Here is a 16,601-nt window from a genome sequence, read left to right on the forward strand (position 1 = left end):
GCAGAGTCTTTGACATTCATATTTCTACTAACAGTCTGTTCAAGTCAATGTAGGCTTTTTCTGTGATGCTTCTCAAAATTATTCCTACTTCTGCCCATTGCCAAATTCCAAAGCCATTTCCATATTTTAATGTATTTATTACAGGAGCACTCCACTTCCAGGTACCAAAATTTGTATCAGTCAGAGTTCAACCAGAGAAGCAGAACTAGTAGGAGATAAATATTAAGAGACTTATTGCAGTGAATTGGCTGATGTGATTGTAGGTGCTAGCTAGGCAAGTCCAAAGCAGGCCATCAGAGAGGGCAGACTGGAACTTTACATGGACTGAAGCTTCTGTCCATACGTGGATTTTTTTCTTCTCTCAAGGAAGCTGCAGCACTGCTTTTCATTCAACCAATTGAATCTAGGAAAATTTCCCTTACTTAAAATCAACTGACAACGAACTTTAGTCACATCTACAAAATACTTTCATAGCAACATCTAGATTGGTGTTTTACTGAATAACTGAGGGCTGTAAGCTAGCCAAGTTATACATCCAAAAGACCATCAAAATTGGACATGAACTTGTCCTGCCTTTGCAAATATTTGTCCTATTTTCTCTTCTTGATCAAATATCTTCAACTCTTTCTTAAGTGTTGCCTCTTCACTGTCTACTGCCCCTGCCCTCCATTAACTTCTTAGAAATTGATTTCTTTCTCTATGTTGTGCCTATGGCATCGCATATGCTATTCTCTTATAGCATTTACTATGTTTTCTTATAATGAGGTCTACTGTTATTTACCCACTTGCTGATCTCTGAGCTCTGGAAGACAGAGACCAGGACATCGTATTTAATGTCTGATACTCAGCAAATGCTCCATAAATATCACTTAAATGTTTATTGATCTGTTCTAAAGTAGAAGTTGTGTTTTTATTTGTTTGCTTTAAAATCTTAATCGAAGGAAGCTGACTTACTTGTGAAGGCTTATTTGAGTGGGGCCACTTAATTATGCAAACATATAGTGAGAGAGACACAGCCATTGTGTCGAGATAATGTATAGCAGAAACTTTTATAACTTTATTGAGAGTGCCACTCTCTAGACTGATGGTATGCAAAGTTGATCTTGGCAGAGGAGGAGGTGAATACATTTGCATGAGGATCCCATGGCTTTTTAAAAGAGAAGGGACAACAAACTTGTCCTTTCTCCCTGAGATTCTAATTAAGAGAGAATCGTTAGAGTGAAGCTGGGTGGACCTGCTGAAGTTGCAGGAAAAGGCAATAAAATTCTCCAAATAAAATTCTCCTTAAGGATGGGAAGACCTAGGCTGATGGCCTGGATCTACATGACCTTGGAGGGGAGCCGGTTGCCTCCCACTGTGAGTGATCTTAGAATCTCTTCTGGATTCAGCCACCTCAACCCAGAGCCATGTTTTGGGTAACAGGTGCTTAACATGGTGATAAAACTGAACACTGGTCTCAGCCTGGAATCCCTTTGGCTAATATTGCCCCTGAAGGAGTGAGATAATTTTCCTTTGAAAAATAGTAGTGCTGTGAGCAAGGAGCTTGACTAGTGAGAGAGTACTGCTGTGATGACCAGTGTTCCATTACAACAACATAGAACGATAAGGTATTGCCAGAGACAGCATGTTGGAATTTGTTACCCCACTTGCTCTGATGTGATTTCATTTTAACAGCTTTACTGAGGTATAACTGCTCTACAAAAAAGTGCAAATATTTAATGTATACAATTTGATGAGTTTGGACATATGTATACACCTGTGAAACCATTATCATATCCATCACCTCCGAAGGTTTCCTGTGTCTCTTTTTATTTATGGTAAGAACACTCAACATTAGATCTGCCCTCTTAACAAATTTTTAAGTGCGTGGTACAGTGTTATTGACTTATAGCCATGGTGCTGTACATCAGATCTCTGGAGCTAATGTTGAAAGAACTGCCTTTTTGGACAATGAATGCTTTGAGTTTTGGTGCAGTTTAGTGGAAGAAGGGAGTCCCAAGGAAGATGAATTCTTACTAATCTGGCTGGTAAGGGATCAAACATGCATAATTGTAACCGAGGTTGGTAGAACTTACGTCAGGTTTTAGATGGATTCAGTGGATAGAGGAGTGAATGATCATGTATGGTATTCCCCTACTGCAAGATTTAACAGGGAGAGCATGGCATCAGAAAGACCAGCATTAGGAATCTGATTTCAACACTTATTGAAATGTGGGCAATGTGTGTAAATGTGAGCAGTGATTTAACTTCTCTGAACATTAGTTTCCGTTTCTGTCACATGTGGATATTCATACCTATTTCAGAAGACGACTTTTGTGAGACAATGCAGGCCCCCTGATACCCACCTAGACCTGTCCCCACTTTTCGCTGTATGTCATAGGCATACGGAAACCATGCGCAGATCACTGTTTTTCAAGTCCTGCCCTACGTGTAACAGTAGCTGTTTGCTCCCAGTATGCACAGAATCTGTTCTCCATTCAGAACTGAACGTGAGAACATCACTCTTACACATTTTGTACAAAGTCTTATTTCCCCTCTACAGCTAAGATTGTCCCCCTCTGTCAAATGGAGACAGTACTTGAAATCAAAATAGGATGAAAATTCAGAAGGAAACAAAACAGAAGGTGAAGAGAAAGTACTCTCAAAAAGAAGTGAAAATAACAGGAGGCTCTAGATTGCTCAGGATTGTGGTTTTAGGTCCTAGAAGATCTATTGTTACACCTTGTCTTTTAATTTATTTTAGCAGGGGAAGAGTTGCTGGGAATGCTGCATAGAAGTGTTTTTGAATGCTACCGAATTTACTATGTAGCTGGCTATTAAATTTATATCCTGTGGTCTTGATGGTTCATTTTGGCTGTCTCTCTAATGTAAGCTCCATGAAGGCAGGGACTGGGGTTTATCTTGTTGATTGTTGCTCCCCAATCAATGTATCATCTCACTCACTCATTCATTCATTTGCAAATAGTTTTGTGCTCCTGCTGTTTTATAGGACTGTCCTATATATAAGGAAAAGACATAAAAATGTTCTGCCTTGATAAAACTTTTATTCTAACATGGGAGGCAGATAAACATTAATATTTTCTGATGTTATTTCCTAAAAAATAGGGTGTTGTTATAGATGAGTTGGCAGATGCTCTCCTTTAGATAGAGTGGTCAGGGAAAGAATCGGCAATTCAAAGAGCCATGAAAAACCATGCAAGACAGAGAGAATAGGAAACACAAAATTTTGAGACTGGAGAAAGCTTGTCAAGTTCTAATAATTTATAGAAACCAGTGTAACAGGAGGATGGGGAGTGTTGACCTAGACTATGGCACATCGTAGACACTCAGTAGATACTTAGCCTATTATTAGCCTGTGTGTCCTTCTGAGGTCTTTAGCCCTGTAAGTGTCGTTCCTTCTCCTTGGCCTCGTCTTGAAACTCTTCAGCTCTGCCTTCTTCCTCAAACACCCCATCTACTCAGGTACCAAATCCTGTTGTGTTTCTGTAAACTTTCCAACTCTCGCTCTTACCCATGTTGATTTTTTTGCCCCCGTTACTACTGACTGCCCTGGTGCAAGTCCTCTGAGCTCACGCTTGCACTGCAGTGATAGCCCCCTGAAGTCTACATTATCATTGCCTCCCTGGTGTCTTGTTCTACATTGTGTCCACTAGCGGCAGTGGTGGCGTATAAGGAGACTGGCCATGCTTAAGTCTCCAACAATGATCCCTCGTGCTAATGCCACGCCACTGACATCTTCACATTGTGATTGGTTGAAGGAAGGACATGTAATCCAGGCAGTCTGACTTTCCTATGGTCAAACTGATAGGTTCATGCGTGGTTATATAACTTAAGTTGGTCCACTCAGTGTGAAACCCTGGATTCACTGATTGGGTAAAGAGAAGCTCTCTCTTCTTTTGGATTTGTTGTAACTGCATGAGGCCTAAGATTGCTGTGACTGTTGGGCTATTATGTTGGAAGCCAGCCTAAGGAATAAGCTGAGAGATGAGCAAGGGCAGAGCCTGGGAATTTGTAGAGAAGGGGATTTAGAGACCTTAATAACTTTCCTCAACCCCTGTCTCTGGACCTCAGTTCTGTTAGCCAGCCAATTTCCTTTATCACTTGAGGTATTTTGAGTTAGGCTCCTTTTTACGTGTGCAACAGTTTAACTCCTGAGTAAGTTACCCTCTCGGTTGTGACCTTATACACCACATGCTAATGTCCATGGTATTATAATGAATTATAATAAAAACAATAGCTAATGTTTATTGAGGATTTACTTTGTTCTCAGCACTGCTCTAGAGGTTTAAATGTATTATCTCACAACAATCTCATGAGTTAGATATTATTATTAAGGCCATTTTAATAGATAAGGAAGTTGAGGTCAGGAAAGGTTAAGTAATCTGACCAAGGCTGCCTGGCTAATATGACACAGCAGCTATATTACTTATATATGGCTGCATGATAAGTTACCCCCAAATTTAGCAGCTTAAAACAGAAAATTAATTATCTCAGCATTTCTGTGGGTAAGGAGTCTGGGTACAGCTTAGCTGGTGCCTCTGGTTCAAGATCCCTGATGGGTTGTAGCCAAGCTGCTGATTGGGCTGAAGTCTCATCTGAAGGCTAGACTGTGGGGTTGGGGGATTCACCTCTAAACTCATTCACATGGTTGTTAGAGGGCCTCGGTCTCTCTCTATGTGGGCCTCTCTACAGGGTGGCCTCATGACACAGGAGGTGGTACCCCCAGGGCTGAGAGCTCTAAGAGAGTGAGTGAGAGCAATGTCAGGAATTCATGCATGCATGCATGCATGCAGGAGAGAGAGAGAGAGAGAGAGAGAGAGAGAGAGAGAGAGAGAGAGAGACTAAGATGGAAGTCACAGCCTTTTTGTAACCTGATTTCAGAAATGACATCCCATCACCTTTGCTGCATCCTCTTTGCTGGATGTGAGTCACTAAATTCAGGGTACCTCCAGGGGGAGGACAAAGCATGAATTCCAGCAGGCGAGGCTCCTTGAAGGCCATCTTGGAGGCTGCCTACTACAGCCACTGATCAAACTCATATAGTCAGAGTGTACACTAAACTAGCTAATTCTTATATTTTACAGACCTTCTTATGTCCTGACATTATAGGGCCACTCCTCTCCTGGAATTCCTTCATGCATCCATGATACACTCTAAAGACATCCCAGTCTATCTCCCATGAACCTGCCCAAAACGTGTCTTAACTATTACAAAACCTGACTAGTCTGTCAATAAAACTTCTCTAACATGTCCCAGTGTCTGATAAAAGTGTTATAATAATAGCTGAGACCCAGATAATCTTTGATTCTGGAATAGTCCCTGCATTTTCTCACTACCATGTTTTTGTCCTTGCTATCACTTTCTCCCTGAATTCCTTTGAAATTTCTTTCTCCACCATCTGTGAAAGTTCTTTTTATGCTAAAGCTTCTGCCCACATCTAGTTCCTTTTGGATGATGTCTCAGATCTTCCACCACTGTCTCTGCTGGGATTAATTTCCTTTTCCTTACTGTACTGTGGTCCTTCTTGTCCTGTTTTTAGTTCTTTCTTAGTCTTTCTCTTGTTTAGATTATGTACATAACCATTGTCTGCTCCTGATAAATTCCTAGGATGCAGGGACTGCGTCTATCAGGAGCGAGGTGGGGAGATTTGTTCCTGTAAGAAGGTACTTGCTTCATGGAGCTGTTGTGAGGATTAAGTGAGCCTAGCTCACTGTTCTCAATACTCTGTAATGACTTCTATGGGAAAAGAATCTAAAAAAGAGTGGATATATATATACATAAGATTGATGTACTTTGCTGTACAGCAGAAACTAACACAGCATTGTAAATCAACTATACTCCAATAAAAATTGTTTAAAAGTGCTCTTTTCATTAATAGCAAAACAAAACCAAAGTCTCATGCTAATCTCTTTACTTGTTCTGCTCAGGTCTTTAACCTGAAATTTCTCCAGGGACTCTGCTGTTTACAATTCCCTTCTTCAAATTTTAGTGCCTTTTAAGATTAACCTGGATGCCTCTGAGATTCTTTGGGCAGGTTTTGTCTCATTTTGGGGCAGGTTTTTTTTCTTTTTTGCGTTGTGCGGGCCTCTCACTGTTGTGGCCTCTCCCGTTGCGGAGCACAGGCTCCGGACGCGCAGGCTCAGCGGCCATGGCTCACGGGCCCAGCCGCTCCGTGGCATGTGGCATCCTCCTGGACCGGGGCACGAACCCGTGTCCCCTGCATCAGCAGGTGGACTCTCAACCACTGCGCCACCAGGGAAGCCCCTGGGGCAGGTTTTGTTCATTTTCTGCTGGAGCCAAGTCTCCTACACTAGAAGTGTATCAGTCAGGGTAGGTGAAGTTATGCTGCAGTAACAAAAAACCTCCAAGTTGCAATAGCTGAAGACAATAAAAATATGTAGTTTTTACTCACACTGTATGTCTATCAGGAATCAGCTCCATGTTGTTCTCACTCCAGGACCCAGGCTAACAAAATAGGTACCCCCTAGAATATTGGAAGGAAACATACATAGAGTGAAAGACCTATATCAGGTCTTGTACCTGTATTAGACTGGTACAAGACCTGATATAGACTGGAAAAGACAAATGTTCTGCTCACATGTCTTGGCAAAAACTAAACATGTGGCCTGCTATGGGTTAAACTGCATCCTCCCAAAAGATATGCTGAAATCCTAACTCCTGAAACCTATGAATGTGATCTTATTTGGAAATAGGTTCTTTGTGGATCAAGCTAAGATGAGGTTATACTCAATTAGAGTGTTCCTTAACCCGATATGAGTTGTGTCCTTATAACAAGAGGAGAAAACACAGGCACAGACACATGAGGGAAGAATGCCATATGATGCTGAAGGCACAGATTGCAGTGCTGCAGCTGCAAGCCAAGGAATGCCTATGATTCCTTGCATGTCAATACTGATCAAAGGCACTCCAATGCCATTCAAACTACCAGAAGCTAGGAAGAGGCAAGAAAGGATTCTCCCCTAAAGGTTTCAGAGGGAGCACGACGGCCCTGCTGACACCTTGAACTTGTGGTTTCCAGAACTGTGAGTTAGTAAATTTCTGCTGCTTTAATCCACCCAGTGTGTGGTACTTTGTTACAGCAAACTAGGAAGTGACCCTAGCCAGACACATAGAGGTCAGGAAGTTCAGTCTTCAGTGTGCCTGAAAAAAGAGTGGACTTCCATGGTGGGGCAGTGGTTGGGAGTCTGCCTGCCAATGCAGGGGACACGGGCTTGAGCCCTGGTCCGGGAGGATCTCACATGCCGTGGAGCAACTAAGCCCGTGTGCCACAACTACTGAGCCTGCGTGCCGCGGCTACTGAAGCCTGTGCACCTAGAGCCCGTGCTCTGCAACAAGAAGCCCAAGCACCGCAACGAAGAGTAGCCCCTGCCCACCGCAACTAGAGAAAGCCCATGCACGGCAACAAAGACCCAACACAGCCAAAAAAATAAATTAATTAAAGAAAAAAAAGAGGAGGACTACACATCAGTACTGATGGCTACAAAAAGAAGTATCATACTGAATATTCTATGGATTTCATCACAACATGTAGCAAAATCTTGTCAAAACATCTACCTGAGATGGATGCTAACTTGATTTATTGTGGTGATCATTTTATAATATATACAAATATCAAATTATTATGTTGTACACCTGTAACTAATGTTATATGTCAATTTTATATGTGAGTGAAAAAAATCTCTTTCTATGTATGTATCTATCTATCTGTCTACCTAAGATATCTCTCTTCTCTTTTCTAATGTTTCCCTAGCAACTACTCTTTCCTTATCTTTACAGCCTGCAAACAAATTGCTTTTATTTTTCTTGCAATTCACCTCACCTCGTTCAGCTAAATAACAGCCCCGCGATGAGCCAATATTAGCCCCGTGTTCGTCTAACTGCAAGAATCCTCCTACCGGAGGATCTCACACTAACGCGAATATGGGGCACTGGCCAGGGGCTGCTTTGGTGCTTCCAAAGCATCACTGGACCGGGTTTTAATTACCCAAATATGTACACAGTACATTTCTTCCTTCTGATAACTTTAGGTCTTCGATTGCATCACTTACACATATGAGTTAAGGCTGCAGCACAGCAGAGACTTTTCCAGCTATGCATCCCCATTGCCTTGAATATTATTGGCACATGGCACCAGTTTGACTGAATTACTGGATAATTTCTGTTTCATATTTTTGGTGTAGTGCCTTGCCTAAAGGTGTAAACGTCAGCTCATGAAGGTTTGCTGCAGGCAAACATTTACTAGTAGATGTGCATAAAATCCTCTTGTGGGGCTTCCCTGGTGGCGCAGTGGTTGAGAGTCCGCCTGCCGATGCAGGGGACACGGGTTCGTGCCCCGGTCCGGGAGGATCCCACATGCCGTGGAGCGGCTGGGCCCGTGAGCCATGGCCGCTGAGCCTGCGCGTCCGGAGCCTGTGCTCCGCAACGGGAGAGGCCACAACAGTGAGAGGCCCGCGTACCGAGAAAAAAAAAAAAGAAGAAGAAAAAATATCATGTTGTAAGGTAAAATGTACTTTACTAACAGTAAGTACAGAGTCCTTTGTGGCTTCTCCTTGGTATGTTAAAATTATAGGAAAGATCTTGCTATTCTGATTTCCTGCAGCAAGGCAAGCTAGGGACTGGAGCAAATATCAAGGAGCTGTGATTTGAAGTCATACTGAAGTCTCATATTGGCTGAAGGAGGATCTGAGGTCAGGTGGCAAGGGTACTAGGCAGAATATTCTACCTATCTCCCCTCTAGTTCCTTCAACACACATAATGTTATTAGCACATCTTTACTTGAAGGGCTAGCCCGGTAGCACAGAATGCTTCAATTCTCCAGATAACACCTGATACATAAATATTTCATATGTACTAAGCAATCACAAGTCATTGCTTCTTCCCAGCAAGTCAAGTTGCATAAATTAGTTAATGTTTGGCTTGGATTAATATTTATTAGATTACCATTTACATTAAATTACATTAAAATATTAATTTAAGCATACATTGAGCAAATTCAGTTCCCAACTGTGGGATATTTGCAATGTGTTTGTTGAGTAATTAGACCTTTATAAATCCCTACAAGCTGTCCCTATATATATATGGCCAGATATGCCAAAGGTACGCTTTGAGGAAAACAAGTTATACTTTCTGAAGGTGATTTTGATGCATATCAGAAGTAAAAGAAGGTATAATTTCGAACATGTGTTTTCTTTGAAAACATTAACAATGTAACCCAAACACTGAGCTATACATAAATGGCAGACATGTAGAATTCATATACACACACATATATATGAATGTAGAATATATATATGAATTCATATACATACATAGAAGTCATGCGTATATAGAATTCATATACGTATATATGAGTGTAGGATATATATGAATCCATATACATAGGTAGAATTCCTATGCGTATATAGAAGTCATACGTGTATATATGAGTGCAGGATATATGTATGAATCCATATACATACATAGAACTCCTATGCGTATATAGAAGTCATATGCGTATATATGAGTGTAGGATATATATATATGAATTCTACACGTCTGCCATTTGTGTAGTGAGCACTTCAACATGCTAGACTTTGCTCTAGGTAGTTCACATTATTTTCATATTCAATACTGACAACAACCCCTCCAGGTAGGATTGAAAATTTTGCTTTGTAGATGAGGACACTGAAGTTTAGAAAAGTTAAGTAATTTGGTAAAAGATAATTAATGGTAAATAGTAGAGAAGCTTGACTTTGAGAGTTTCTCTAACGTCACAGCTCCTACTTTTAAGCAATAAATAATAAAGCCTCCAGTGTAAAGTGTGCTTTGCATTTATTCTCTAGAGTTTGTAAAGCTCTCTCTGGAGGGAACCTTAGCAATCTTGCCTAACGCTGCCATTTTACAAAGGAAAGCCTGAAGCCTGGCACGTTAGGAATATTTCACCTGAAATAACTGAGAAGTCCATACCATAAATGCAGTTCTCAAACTATCCAGGAGAGGGGCTATATGTTTTTCATATTATATTACCCCCAAATAACACAACACTTAGTGAATGAATTCATGGAGTTACTCCTTACTTTTAATCCTTTGATGATTTCCCCGTGATATTCAGGACAAAATCCTAACTTTTTATGCTATCAACATAGACTTCCACGATCCATCCTGCCTGGCTCTCCAGCTGATCTTCCATATTTGAGGAACAGGTTTTTTATGCTCTAGCAGAGGTGAGCTGACTGATGGTACCTCCCAGAGGATGCAATGTTGCCCCAGTCTCTGACTTTGTACAAGCTATTTCTGGCTGTCTGGAGGCTCCTTTCCTCCACCTGTTGGGTTGTTTGAGTCTTCGGCTCCTAGAAATGTCCCTAGACAGAGGTGTCCTTCCTTCTTCATGTTTCTGTGGTGTCCTTCACTATATCAATCTCAGTGTTTCCACACTGTAGTGCAAGTCAAACCATTTGACAGAGCACGTGGAGGGCAGGGCCCAGGACTTAGCCAGAGGCATAATAAATATAAATCCTACTTACTGAATGTGTACAAATTGTCAGATCCTCTACATAAATGATCTCATTTTATTCTCTCAAAATAATGAGAAGAATGTGTCTATGTTTGGACATTGTGTGCCTATGAACACCATTTTTATATCCCCCAAGTCCATTGATTCAAAGCTAAATGTAGTTTTAATTAATTCATATTAAACGTTATACTAATATATTCTCATTCTTTCCATTGAAAAACATTCTTAAAGATGTTAAGTAGGAGGGTACTTTAAAAGTGAAACTCTTTCCCTATAAAATGTTTATTGAGCACCTAGTAAGTGCCCAGCACTATGTTAACCCTGATATTTTGAAAAGGCTGTGTTGAGGAGTGTTGAACAAAGAATACACTATGGGGGAAAGCTTATTTGTAGTGTGAGGAAACAAAGTTGCAAGGTAAGGCTGAAAAGCAAAGGTGGAAATGAAAAGGAAAGAAAAGGAGTAGCTTTTTTTGGAGCCCCTACTAGGCACTTGCCATTTTACACACTTTAGAACATTCAGTTCTTATAACAATGCAATGAATTTGGCTGTTACGCGTTGAATCATGTCTCCTAAAAAGCAGTGTTGAAGTCTTAACCCTTAACACCTCAGAATGTGGCCTAATTTGGCATAGGGTCTTTACAGAGGTGATCAAGTTAAAATGATATCATTAGGGTGAGCTCTAATCCTATGTGATCAGTGTTCTTTTAAAAAGAGAAAATTTGGAGATGGTCATGCAGGAGAGAAGACAATGTGAAGACACAGAGAGAAGATGGCTGTCCACAAGCCAAGGGACGCCTGAGGCTACCAGAAGCTAAAAGAGAGGCGAGGAAGAGAGTCTTTCCCACAGCCCTCGGAAGGAACCAACCCTACTGATATCTTCACCTTGGCCTTCTAGCCTCCAGAACTATGAGACAACACATTTTTGTCTTTAAACTACCCGGTTTATGGTACTTTGTATGGCAGCCCTAGGAAACTAATACATTGGCATTTTGATCTCTGTTTCTTACATGACTAAACTGAGACTCGGACATAGTAATGTGATCCGTATGGGACAAAGCCTGGGCTGGAACAGAGACTTTTAGAGCCCCCAGATATTGGCTCTTAGCTACGAAGGACACTGAAAAAGTAGGATAAGCAAAAGGAATCGAAGGTTTGAGTACATGAAGAGGAAGGGCCAGTCCTGGGAGGAACTGGTGCCCAGGGAGCTTGTATAGCTGTAATCATTTGTTTCTCCCAACATGGCTGATTAAACCCAATCTGATCATGAGTGTTGCCTTTCACTTAGAGAATTTTCCCTTTCCTGGGTCACACATTGACCCTTTTCTGTGTTTGGGGGATTCTCTGTGTCAAAGGGAATTTGAGCTGCTTATTCAAATGTGTCTGATTTGCACAGGGCGTCAGCCTGAAGGATGACAGGACAAACCTGAGGGGACCACCTCCAATTAATCACAGTGACCAGTAAGTCAGGTTTAACCTTCCCAGAGTCTCACAGAGCACGTCACAATCACACCTATTGATTCCTGGTCAGCAGATGCTGCAGCTCAAAAAGCTCCAGGTAAGAGGAAGGAACAGAGCCTTTGTTCTCATTGCCACCAAAGTGCCCAGGCCCTTTAAGAAAGCTGTTTATTCTAGACATTTAGTTGAGAGGTCAGGTCCTATTACTTTCCAACTGAATGGAGTCTAAGACTGTGGTTTCAGCATGATCTTTGGGCCACTTACACAGTCTCTTAGATCGTCTCCAAGACTTTATTAATGTACCCTAATACATTAATATTAGGGTGCCACCTCATTGCTTCTGCCACCTGATGGCTGCCACCTGATTGCTTCTTCTGTCCTGCTTACCCTGTGTCTCTAGCAGGCAGTGTATAGCCATATACATAGTAGAATCTCAGTCAATATTTATTAAATAAATGGAAGATGCCAGGGCTTGGAATCATATAGGCTGAGTTTAAATTTGAACTCCTGGTATACTGTTTCAGGCACTGTGCTAAGTATTGGGGAAACTGAGGTAGGCAGATCTGATTCCTGTCTTCAAAAGTTCACAGTGGGTGTGGGGATGCAAGCGGGGAGGCAGGAAGACCAGTATAGAAACAGATCTCTAGTGGTCCATAGGTAAACCCAGGAGAGCATTTTAGCAAATCACCTTCTCTGGGAAGGAACTTGAGTCAGAGATACCAATGGGAAGCTCAACGGTACCTGACTGAGCTGTACTCAGAAAAGGAATTCCTGTTCTAGGCCATTTGGTTAGAAATAGACATTATCACATCACCAAGGAGGTAAAGTATTTTTATGGGTCAGCCCATTCACTGCTGAGAAGGCCCCATGAGAAATTTGGTGTCCTTGGGCTCCCTGGCAACCACTGGTATGTTTTGCTCTAAGTCCTTATCATGAGCACTGCTTTTTATAATTCTGCTCAATATCTGTAGGGTACTGCATGGGTACCTGAATGATCAGTTGGCTGGTTTATTCTTCCCACAAGCATTTATTGGTTAGTTACTCTAAGTCAGGCACTGTGCTGAGTCCTAGAGGAAGAGGTAGAAAAAACACACTCCCTGCCCTCAAGACTCATTACACAGAGTCCATAGACAAGTAGTAGATGTATAACTACCTAGATAATAGTCTCTCATACGGACATAGAGAGGAATGGTTTATGAAGAAAGATGGAATCACAGATTAATTGATCCCTAATGAATCTAACAAATGGCTATAAACAACAGAACATTCAGCTGATGTAAACCTATGCTGTCCTTAAAAATGAGGAGTGATTTATAAATAATTTGGAAAATGTTCAGCTGTAAAATAGGGAAAAAATGGGCACACAGTTATATAGAGAATATTTTAACCAGGTAAAACAAGTTAAGAATCAAAACAAGAATATGTAAACGAAAATTTGGAAGGATTTACACAGATATGGAAACTAAATCATTTCTTGGTGTGAGACTCTGTGTTTGCTTTTGCTTTTTTTCTTCTTTTGGGTATTTTCAAAATTGTACATAATTAGCATTCATAATTTAAAAAATGGGATGAAAACACCAATCAGCTCTTTTCTAAAAATGTCCTGGTTACTGTAAATTAATGAAGCATTCTGAGTGTGAGGTGTGAGGGAGGTTGTTTTTGAAATGAATGGAATGAATGATGTGAACCCACTGATCCATGATGATCCTCATTAGACAGAAACTTCATTAGACACAGCTGAGGCCAAAACTAGCCTGCAGAATCTGCTGGGATTGTCTCCCGGGAGCAATGGCCAAACTTGCAACGTAAGGTGAAACAAGTCGGTCAAGGAGGAAAAAGAAGTGATAAAATCTGCTGTATCAGTTGAATCATAACCTGTTTTGCTCTTTCTTCATTTGTCTTTTTCTCTCTCCTCCCCTCTTCCTCTCTCCTTTCTTGTCCCTTTCCCCAGTTTAAATAGAGGGCATAAAATACTTAAGGATTTAACAGGATGCTAGGTACCAGGATTTGTTTCCATTTAACTTGAAACTGGACGTTGTCTAACCAACATTTTCTATTGTTCACTTACTGTCCTAAGGGGCATGAAAAGTGTCTCAGAATCTGTGGAAAATGTGACTAAATCATATTTTCCATGCTCTGCTCCCCTGCAATTCTTGCTGTTTGGCATTCACATTATTTATGGCTCTAAGAATTATATGAAAATACATTTTTCTGATTGGTGCAGTCTTCCTCACCTGTCTACTTTCTCCTGGATTTCAGACTGTGTTGGTGGGATGGTGACAAGGTCCATGAGTCAAGATATCCTTGGGGAAGAAGAGCTTTCCTGGGTCAAGGAGAGAGCTGTGGAGAAGCAGGCTGGCTATCTATCTATCTATCTATCTATCTATCTATCTGTAATTTATCACAGACTACTGGTGTTGTCATTTTACTAGTTAGAGTGAAGTGTAGAAACATTGCCTATCTTTTTGTCCCTTGGATATTTTCTTGTTACCTTTCTGTTATTAGTTTCTGTTGGATTCCACCATGGTCAGAGGATACATTCTGTATGATCTCAATTTTAAAAAACTTGTTGAGGTTTGTTCTATTGCCTAGGATGTGATCTATTTTGGCAAATGTTCTGTAGGTACTGGAAAAGACTGTGTAATCTGCTCTTGCTAGGTGAAGTGTTCTATAAATGTCAATTAGATTCTATTAATCATGTTTTTGAATTCTTCTATAGCCCTCATGATTTTCTGTCTAGTTCTATCAATTATTGAAAGAGGAGTGTTGAAGTATCCAGTATATTTTTTGATTTGCCTATTTCTTATTTCAGTTATAAAGGTTTTTATTTTTCATATTTTGCAGTTCTGTTGTTTAGTCCATATACTTTAGGATTGCTATATCTTCTTAGTGGATTGGACTTTTTCTCTTTATGTAATGTTTCTCTCTGTTGATAATTTTTTTTGTTCTAAAGTCTACTTTATTGTATATTAATACAGCTACTCCTACTTTCTTTTGATTAAGGTTTGTATGAAATGTCTTCTTCTACCCTTTTACTATTTATATTTGAAGTGAGTTTCTTGTGACTTGCCTATTAGATGTGTCACGTTTTTAATCCATTCTGCTAATCTCTGTCTTTTAATTGGTATATTTATATCATTTAAATTTAATGTAGTTATTGATATGTTAGGGCCTACATCTGCCACTTTTTAATTTTTTTCTCAGTTCTTAATTTTTATGTTTTCTTACCTCCTGTGGATTATTTGAATATTTTTTAGAATTCCATTTTGATTTATAGTGTTATTTTTTTGCTTTTTTGTTTGTTTTTTTTGCGGTACGCGGGCCTCTCACTGTTGTGGCCTCTCCCGTTGCGGAGCACAGGCTCCGGATGCGCAGGCTCAGCGGCCATGGCTCACGGGCCCAGCTGCTCCGTGGCATGTGGGATCTTCCCGGACCGGGGCACGAACCCCCCTCCCCTGCATTGGCAGGCGGACTCTCAACCACTGTGCCACCGGGGAAGCTCGATTTATAGTGTTTTTGAGTGTATGTCTTTGTGTAGAATTTTTTAGTGATTGCTCTAGGTATTTTATAATATATATGTATAATGTATAATATATATAATATACAAATATATGTACATATATAACAACTAAAAATAGAAATTTATAATATATTTTATCACTATCTACTTTAGTTGGAGAGCTTGGACTTCTAGACTTAGAGGTTTAGACTTCTTGGGAGGGGAAATAATATTTTCCAGTTTTATTATTCTTTTATTTCTGTGATATCAGTAAGTCAGGTTTCATAGGCCCACCTGACAGATAAGAATTCCTGGGTTCAGTGAGTTCAGATAACTTGTCTGAAATCACCCAATTTGTTAACAGCACTAAGAAAGCAGGTAATAAAACTTTTGAGTGGATAAATGAGTCAGCACCAAATTTCTGATTTGTTGACTAACAGAGCTCTGACAGATTTCATGGTTCTGGCCCGAGACACTGGAGGCACTTCTTTTCTGCCAAAATTGCAGAACTTCTCCCACTTTTCATAAACAGCCCTTGGGAGACCTTGACAAGCACAATGGTCTAATGGAAAATTACTTATCAGCGCTCCCTCCCCTTCTGTAGATACTTACACTTATTTTATAAGGTCTTTGACATTTAGAAACATGAAAAACATTCTCTAATTTAGTGCTAATGTGACACCAGTGCATTTCAGAGGTAACCAAATATAGACAATTGCGGAGGGTCAGCTCAGGGTCCAGTGCATCACCATCCCCAGACCTAATCCCAGGGGATACAGTTTCTCTACACTAAATGAAGGGCTGAGATGTTAGGGTCCAGAAAGACCATATATTGTAAACTCCATTAGATGAGACCCTTCATTTCACTATGACCCACACTTTGGGGAAACATTTAAAGTCAGCAGTTCTCATCCAGTCTTCCTGTTTGTGGCATACTCTGCCTCTGGGGAGAGCCCCAGTGGTAACAAGCATGGAACCCAGGATAAAGGAAGCATGAGGCAGTGTTTGACTTTCTCATCTCCAGTGATCCTTACCTCAGTTCCCCCTTGTCTACATTCTCCCTTGGTCATTGTCATGGCCAAAGTCTCCTCCTCTAAATCTAGAACTCAAATCCCACTCTCCATCCTCTCTGT

Source organism: Monodon monoceros, unplaced genomic scaffold, assembly GCF_005190385.1.
Source record: "Monodon monoceros isolate NGI ecotype Baffin Bay Population unplaced genomic scaffold, NGI_Narwhal_1 Super_Scaffold_14, whole genome shotgun sequence".
Classification (NCBI taxonomy): Eukaryota; Metazoa; Chordata; class Mammalia; order Artiodactyla; family Monodontidae; genus Monodon; species Monodon monoceros.